This window comes from Anopheles arabiensis, chromosome 2 (genome assembly GCF_016920715.1).
Source record: "Anopheles arabiensis isolate DONGOLA chromosome 2, AaraD3, whole genome shotgun sequence".
Classification (NCBI taxonomy): Eukaryota; Metazoa; Arthropoda; class Insecta; order Diptera; family Culicidae; genus Anopheles; species Anopheles arabiensis.
The window spans coordinates 11,112,813-11,122,064 of record NC_053517.1 but is presented as its reverse complement, the minus strand read 5'-3'; the positions used below and the strand labels follow the sequence as shown (position 1 = coordinate 11,122,064).

Genomic DNA, 9,252 nt, shown 5'->3' with positions numbered 1-9,252 from the left:
ACAAAATTTGTGTTGCTACACTTATTGTTCAAAAAAGTAGTAGCTCTTAGGATCTGAATTTACAAACAAATATCAAAATGTTATGTTCTGCTAATGATATTGCACTAAATTTAATTGCACTACATTAAGTTTTTACATATCTTTCGTAAAAGTTCGTCAGAGTATGAAAATGTCGACTCAATTTGTCATGAATAACTTGAATTTTAAGATTTTCGCGCGTAAAATTATGACGCGCGCTGTCTGTGCGGCGGCGTAAGTCGCTACTCGTATAGCCGTCTCGCTTCTTCTTGTGTGTGCTTTACCGTTGCTCACCGCTTCAAGAACATTGCTGCTCACACACACGTCAGTCTGTGGCAAACAATTGGAGGGGGAGGATGTGTCGGTTTGCTCCAGAAATCGTGTGTGATTTTGGTGTTCTGGATTTGGTTCCATCGCTGTTTGTTTTGGTGAATTTGAAAAGGTAAGAATCATCAACCGATGTAAAAGTGTGAGAGTAAGATGATGGTGACTGATGCTTTTTTTTTGTTTCTTTTCCTGCTTTCATCCACTGATGGCGTCGAGCATCGCCGAGGATGTGATCGAATGCGGAATATTCTAAACGAGGAGCTTCATTCCGGATTTTGTTTGCAATAAGGTAAGTTATGATAACACACAAAGCATACCAAATAAGAGTGAGTAATCTTATTCTTAACTTTCATTTCTTCAACAGCGCTGAACTCATCCTCCAGCTTACAACGAACGGTCAACGGATGAGGAAGGAGAGGAGGGACGGCAAAGGTACACGCAAAAACGTGTACACCTCAGCCTTGTCGGAGAACGAGAACACGGGAGGGGGAGACCGGCAACGTAGGTTCTATACGTTCTTCATTTACGCTCCCTCGTGCGTTCGTGCGTGCCACCTAGTGAATCACCTAGTGAAAAACACCAAGAGAGGGGGAGGGGTAGGTGTATGTGTATGTGTGTGTATGTGTGCTTGCATGCGTACGTGGTTGTGAGTGTGTTTTTTGCTGTTTCGCGATCTCCTACGGTATCAAAAGGGGGTGGGGGGGAAACACGAGGGGGGGGGAGGAGTGAGGTGTGTGTTTGTGTGCTTGCGAAAAACACCATGGGGAGGAGAAGGTGTGTGTGTGTTTTCTCTTCTTTGTCGTTTCGCACTCTCCCGTGGGTCTCCTTGTGTGCGTTAGTTTTTTTGTTTTTCAAGAAGAAAAAAAAATACTTCGAAAAATACCAGTGGGGAGGGTGTGTGTATGAATGAAAGAATGTGCTTAGAAAAAGAAAGTAGAAAATAAAAAAAATATTGAACAACGGATTCGTAAGTGTGTTTGAACTCATTGCTATCCGAAAAAAGCGAGGGGGGGCTCTTGAAATGTAGTACACATGTATGCAACATGTATCGTGTCGCCGCGACGGTGTATCTCGCTCAATCCGTTAAGCCTGAAAAGTGCTTCTATCGGATCGTCTAATCGGGCGCCATTTAATCAATCCGTTAGCGAAAAGTCGCATGGATTTTGGTACCGGGGTGGGAGTAAATGTTCCTGTCCTCGCAATCATATGGTTTCTCAACGCGCGCCTGTGTGGGGTGAGAGACGCGTACGGGCGCGCAACGGTGGCGCGCGCGCGGAGCGAATGTTGCGTTGTAGCGCGGCAACGCGAATGCGTTTGTTTTCTCGCTCGCGGCGTTTCATCGTGCGCTGCTGCCGTCTCGCTTTTGCCACCGCTCAGGTCGCTCAGACGAGTTTATTGGTCAGGGTGAAGGTCGTACAAATGAAAACGGACAGAGCGTGCATGCGATCGTGTGTGTGTGTGTGTGTGTGTGTGCGTGTGTGTCTCACGCGAGCGCTCCGCACCGTGCTTCACCTTTGCGCGCTTATGCTGCTGTGCTGAACGAGATTCAACATTTGTGTGTGTTTTTGAGGATTAATGTGTGTTTGTTTTGTTTACTTACTGGCACGCAGAGATCGGCACAATAGTGTTCAATGTTCGATCAAGAACAGTAACAACAACAATCATATTCAATCGCAAAAGACCCTCTTTCGCTCTTAGCGAAAACCCGCGTATTCAGGTCATCTTGACACGTCCGCACACACACAGCCGACCGACCGAGTTTTACCGTTCGCCCCCAAAAATTCTCCAACGCCGCTGTGTGTCCCATTTTACTTTCCTTTGTGTCGCCGGGGTGCTTGCGTTGCCGCCAGCCGCGCCCCACACCACCCGCCGGTGACCAAAGACAATCGCTTCTCGCTCTCTCGCGGTGCTGTCGTGGGGGTTTTCGCTCTCATGCTCGATCGCTTTTCCGCCGTAGCTCGTGGTCCACTGTGCGCGCGGGCTCATGTTGGTAGGTTTTTTTTTTTGGGTGGTGGTGCACTTTATTTTCGCACCTTCCTCCTACACCTGTCTGTTGCCAGCGCTTGTTAGGGTACTTCAAGTTGATTGCATTTTCCTTGACGGTGGTTATGGTTTGTTGTGTCGCTTAGGTTTCGCCCGTCGACAAAGCTTTCCCTTGACGCTTTGAGGGGAAGGTGAGGTACGACACTTGAGGGAGGGTTTACAGTATGTGTGGAAAAGGAAATTAGTACCAGCTTTATGCCGCTTACTGGGTGCGCATATTGCTCAAAAAGCGCACGTTGGATTTTGATACACAATTAAACCATCATTCGGGAGTTACCCTTACGGTTGGGATGGTGTCCTTCCGTCCTGCAGTTTCCGCTGTTATCAACCCCCAATCCGGGGTAACCAAACAACAGCCTGTGACGTAATTGAAACACAACGAATCGCCACGCTCTTGCATCTCAGTCGTACCAGAGTCGAACGAGAAAGCGAACGAATCTCGCTTTTGGTGTGGAACCATCGCCAATTTTCCACCTGCACTGACGGCGGCGGCCGCTCTTATCAGAGGTTATGCTTGAGGCTGTGCTGTGCTGTGTGTGTGTACTATGTCGCCTATCATTTCACCTGTACTTAAACCACCCCTTCACGTTAAACACACACACACACACTCTCACTCTCTTTGCCCAAACAGCACGAAGTGGGGACCGAAAGTTCGTAACAACCACTTGACGCCAGCTCACGTACTGCCTTTCCCTTTGATCCATAAGAATGGGGCAGCATTGCTCACCGTGTGTATGTGTGTGTGTGTGTGCAGGACGGTTGAACAACTTCCCAAAACCTCCAGCAAAGGGACAGAAAACGTGTGGAGGGGGGAAAAAAACCGCCAGCACATTGGCGAACGTTGTTACTTTCCGCTGGTTCGAGGGTTTCGGCCGCTTTCGGAGAGGAGGGTTTAATTTGTAGGTTATAAGTAAAGTGTTTAGGTGTAGCGGTGGTTCAGATCAAACGGGCTACCCTTCTCCTCCTTCCTTGCGGGTGTGAAGGTGTGCTTCAAGCTGCGATTTGTGAAGATTTTCATGTGAAAATAGTAGCTGTTGAATGTAACGTGTTATGGTTGATTTTCTACCGAGCAAAATGGTCTGTCCTGTGTTTTAGTTTTGGGTTACATTTTAGTGGTAACAATTGCTTGGAAAAAAACGCGTGGCTCGAATAAAATGGGTCTTTTCAGTGAGCACTCTGTGCTTGAACTGAGCTTTGTTTGTAATTACGCACAAAGGGTTTGTGAGTGTCGGAAAACACTTGTGGCAAAATGAGAGAATAATACCAATGGGTTACATTATCCACTCAAAAGTACATGGCAGACGGGGGAAGTCTTTACAATACTGTAACGAAATTATAAGCAAAACTTGGCTTTGTTACATCTAACATAGAAAATTGGATACTAAGAACTAAGACCATAATTGACAATAAAGAAAAAGTAAATATAAAAAAAAATCAATTAAGAGTTATTTTTCACACAGAACCAATTTTATTACGAAAGAAATTAAGGTCCCGTTTTGGACTACTCGTCTGTAATGTTATCATGGTGATAGAATCCTAACAATTGGCTATGATGTGAGGAATTCAGTTTTGATTGATTGTTTTCCATATAAAAAAACCCTTAACAAAATCGTATATTAAATACAGGGTTCACCACGATTTATTCCCATTATTTTTTGGTTGCTTCCCAAATATTTTTTGATATGTAACCAAATTTTTTTGGGCATTTCCCAGAATTTTTTGGTTCAATTGTATTAAAATCCATTCGGACGATACCAACAAATTATGGGAACGAATCAAAAACCCGATCAATAAATCGTGGGAAACCCTGTAAAAGTGCGCCCCATAAGGCAATGTACTTTAAAATGTAAATGTAACGTAAAAATGTAGTGAGAGATGAATCCTGAATTTAGACATTCGAACCTATGCCTTGGATATTCACAATTGGTCCTTATACAGATGTTATTAAGCTGTTACCGGTGACCGTAGTATATTCAATGATATCACTATGTCGACTTATTTTACGACAAAAAATCAAATAAAATCTACTTTGTATCGTTACCATCAAACAGATGAAGCTAAGATGAAGCAAAAACAATACAAAAACATGAAAAAAACACTACCCTGTCCCCACTTCTCAACTCCTCGGCTCATAAATAAAATTAATCATTACCCTTACCCGCCCCATTCGTTCCTGGGATGCTCTTGCACGGCGATGTATACTTCCGTGCGCCGTACGCCCTTCGCTCAAGATACTCCCCCCTCCCCCCTCCCGCACACAGCCACTGCCGTTATTCAATCGATTTTCGTTCCGAAAACCCTCCCGCCCCATCGTCGGCTCACCGAGACACAAAGCGTTCCTTTGTTTTATCGTGTTTCGCGCGCGCGCGCCCGCTCACACACCAATACAGCAGCGATGGCGGTGTATGTGCGCGCGCGCTCGCTTGCCAGCGCGGGCTTGCGCGATTTTCCTTCTTCCCTTTCCGTTTCAGGGCTGCAGCTGTATGTTACTCAAAGGGTAATGGGGGGTGGGAGGGGGATCTACGGTGGTTGCAGGGAGGAGGAGAGGACCTTGCAGGGCCACAGAGCTTGCTGCGCTACGACTCGCGGCGCACACAGCTGAACGGCGATCGTGCAAAAGCAGCAGCGCAAAAAAAAAACACACACATACACTAAGACACACACACACTTGCACGGATGAAAGAAGAAGCGAAGTTTTAGAGGCTGTGAGAATAGCGACAACGCGCTCGGCGTCTCGCTCGAAGGTTTGGCCGCTGTTTTTGCACTCCCGAGAGATCAAGAAGGAGCAGCGCGTGTTAGCGCGTGAAGGGTTGATCGAGCGGGGATCGTATGCCTTCGCGAATGCTGCTTGTGCCAGCCAATGAGCGTGTGTGTGTGTGTGTTTAACGTGGCAAACTGCTCGCGGTAAAGGCACGCGCCACAATCGAAATTGTGACTTTGCGACTTTCGGGCGGTTTCGGTTGGGTGAGAGTGTTGGTGCCAAGGGAGAAGGAGGTGCTTTGCAAAGTGGCGTAATCAGTAGCATAATTGTCGCTCGCACGCAGTATCGTGTGCGGTTGTGTGCTACTTACAACGGGTGAAGGGTTAATAATGTATTCTGTGCTTTAGGATGAAATAATATCATTTTTGCGATTAAAATATGCAAATTCTTACTACAATTATGTCTCTTTCTGCTGCACAAATAGTGTCCGAGAGGGGAGAATTGGGAATTCCCTTTCTGGTCGGTCGGTTTCTGAATATTGAAGAGACTGACTGAGGACTGAGATACAGTTGGCTCACGTTCATCTCACCAAAACGCAGTGGATAGCTCCCTCTTACCTCTGCTTTTTTTCTCTCTCTTCCTCTGCGCACAGTTTGACTTGTTTTGTTTGGCTGACAACCCCCCCCCCCCCCCAGGGCTTGGTCCTCTCAACCAGTCCCATCCTACTGCACCTCATCCACAGCGCAGTTTCAACGCGCGGTCACGTGTCGCGAATCTTTCGCACGTTTCCGTGATCGATGCGCGCGCGATACGCGACGAGGCGGCCAAATACGCGCGCACACAACGCACACAGCAGTGTGACCGCCCGTGGCTTACAACCCGCGCCCCTTTAACTGTACGTTTCAATCGTGCGCTCCAACCACCTTTCAACCTCCCTCGTCACCTCGTACGGTACGGCACGAGAGATACGTTCGTCAGAAATTATCGGCAGTGAAAAAAAACGTCACATTTTTCAGGTTTGGCTAAAATAGAACCTGACACGTGTAGCACGTGTAGTATGACGGCGAAACAAAAAAATAAGGCAGAACCCAAAAGAGAGCGAGAGAATGGCACTCACTGGAACAGTGTACAGAGGGCAGCCGATGGGGGGGAGGGGCGGCAGTGAGCCCCATGAGACGACAGGAGCTGGTAAAGCGCATCTACTCACTCGCAGAGAAGGTGAACAAATCCGGCGAAGGCGAGGGAAGAGGTCAAGGCTGTGGAGTACTGCTGCTGCATCCAACGGTGGTGGTGATGGTGGTGCCATGTTTTGCCATGTTTGCCGATGATTTCCTGCACTCGCGAAGGCCGCGATCTCGGACGGAATGGACACACCAAAAAGAGTGATTTCAACACATTTCAACGGAACGGTGTGGCATTTGGTAAAGCCGTGCACAAAGGGAAAAAAAGACACAACAAGACAAGAGTGATTAATTTAAATTAGTATAACACGGGAAGGTTCTGCTGTGTGTCTCGCTAGCGCTTGTTTGTTCTGTTTGTTTTTGGCGAGTTGGAAGTTCCGTGTTCCCTCGCCGATGGCAATGGATCGTTCTATCCGAAATCTCCCTATACAAAATTATATCAAATAATAGTCTCTTTAATGAGAATGATTGTTTGCTCCATTCTTACAGCAAAACCTTCTCACCCGATCCCCGAAATCTTTATCGACCCCGGTGTGCTCCTTATCGCATCGCTCTCGTGTTCATTTCGCATCGACAATCGAACCCCTAACAGAGTGGTAACAGAAAGCTACAGCTTTATGCGGCTTACCCTTTCGCTTTATCTCTCTCTCTCTCTTTCTCCTTCGCTCGGTTCAACCATTAACTGGTTCAGTGCTTTGCGTGAGGTCGCACCAGCGACCAAGCTCGGAAACCAAACAAGAAAACCCAACGAGAATCGTGTGCTGCTACAAAAACAACCTTCCCAATGGGAATTGCATGCGATGGGCACATTTTTCTCGATTTTATTATTATCAGTGCTGTTCTGTGTCTGTGTTTGCCACTGCGCTACCAACTAAGTTCGGGACTGTGTGTCATCCCCCCCCTTCCACACACACTCAACTTCATTCTGACTCTAGTTGTCGCCAGCGTTAAATATATACACATAAATTCTTTTCCATCCACTCCATGGTCGGTACGTACGAAACACAAACCCCTTCAATGGCTAACGCTGCTCCAAACACACTATCTGGAGACGGTGGCAGCGCACAACACCCCGTTACACGTGCCGCAAACACACGGGAGGGCGTCTTTCGGGTGGGCAAGATGGTAGAAAGGCAGGGTATTTAATTTGTTTACGCGTGCGCAGTGCTCGTCCCACCACACGGTTGACCGTGCCCGGGCGGGCATGTTTTGTTTGTTGCGGATGACGTTTCGCACTGCAAGCGAAGGGCTGTGTATCACAGCTTAATTGGTGCTACGAGCGGGGAGGGGGAGGCCGTGAGTGGGCAGCGTGTGTTGAAGACGTAAAACAGAAGTTTGTGTTGTTGAGTATGTAATAACATAGGCAAAAAAAGTATCTCGTTGAGCGATCCTGCCAGGAGTCGAACCTGGAATCTTCTGATCCGTAGTCAGACGCGTTATCCATTGCGCCACAGGACCCGTTGGGAAAGGGAGCGTTAGCAAGTATTCTGATGCGTTTGAGAATCGTTTGTTTGTCATTTTCTGCTTCGTTTGTGTTCTTCGATTCTTTCTTTATTCTATCCTCTTTCTTTGGATGTTTTCTTCTTTTCCCCTTTGGTTTTACTCGTTGTTGCACATTTCCTTGTCCTCTCATTCGTTCAGACGCAATAGGCAATTTCTGAAATTTCTTTCAAGTACATTAAAATACTGAACGTAGCATTTATTGTGTTACAATTTATTGTTCAGATACTTACATTCATTAATTTAACCGATTGTTTGAATATCACCGAAGTATGTCATTAATTTCAATAGTGTTCAGTATTTCTAATTCTTTTTTTCTTTTTTTATTATTTCACTTTGTTTCAATAACTCCATCACAATACAACTGATAAAAAGAAAGAGTGTCATTATGTACTTCGAGCCTTTGAGTTTAACATTGAACACAGCTCCCTGTAATCCTTTTCCTTATGGTGCTACACTTACAGTGTACGTTGTAGAGGAAGGCAAAATCGTGGCCTGTATCGAGCAACGCTCTTCCCCACTATCCTTACAGCATGAAGGCGGAAAGTACGGAAAAACAAATCTCTCCAAAACGAGTGCAGACAAAAAAGTTGGTTGAATTGATTTCACCTCCATAGCCCCAACACCACCACCACCGTTTCGATAAGGAAGGGAGCAGTAAAGTAGCACCATAAATCACACATTTTCCACCACCCTCACACATCTTACACCCCTCCCCCACGAAGGGATGAAGTGGGCTGTAACGGTGGGACGGGACAGGATGGCACAGAACACACACAAAACGCTCGATTCGTCGAATTTATGTCAATGTCAGCTGACTCTTCGAAGCCATGGAGCGCTCTGCGTAGGAAAGGACCCGAACTCCAACATCGCGCGCGCGCCCAGTATCGATTTCTTCGGTGCTGGTCCTTTTTCAATTTTGCTGTCATCTGTCTTCATCGATAGGAGTAGGGTTTTTGGGTAGTGAAGGGGAAAACTTCCAAATCACTCTCGGGAGTACACTTTTGTAAGAAAATGAACACTAACGCATACGAAAACCGCTAGAAAGTGTACAAGATTCAGTTGATGTTATATTTTTTGGTTTTGTTGATTATCTCCAAAAAAAATTGTGTCAGTAGTTTTGTTTTGGTATGGAAAGCAACTATTCGAATCATTCATTCCATTCACCATTGACGACCATTGATGATGGGTAGGCGGCGACACATTTGTAAATTGACCGCTGGGCTCGGTAAACATAGCCCGTGTTACCTTTCGTTGCGGATTCGTCTTTACAATTATTTGCCCACGGAAAGAAAAACGGCCCGCAACCGGCACTGGCCAAGGGCATTTCGCGCGCGCACTCGTGGGTGGATAGGAAAATGTATGCAAATACATTCACAAACCCCAGCATACGGACCCGCTTTTCCGAGCTTGTCTCGCGTCGTGCCCTCGGTACCGAAACGTGGCACCGTTCGCGACGGCTTCATCTTGCAAGCAAGCGTC

At 46.6% G+C, this 9,252-nt stretch overlaps 1 non-coding gene across 1 annotated transcript; it reads right to left on the bottom strand.

Moving 5' to 3' along the window:
* Nucleotides 1–7,655: 7,655 nt before the first annotated feature.
* Trnar-acg lies at nt 7,656–7,728 on the bottom strand. The gene has a single exon. It is a non-coding gene; the product is annotated as a tRNA-Arg (tRNA).
* Nucleotides 7,729–9,252: the final 1,524 nt, after the last annotated feature.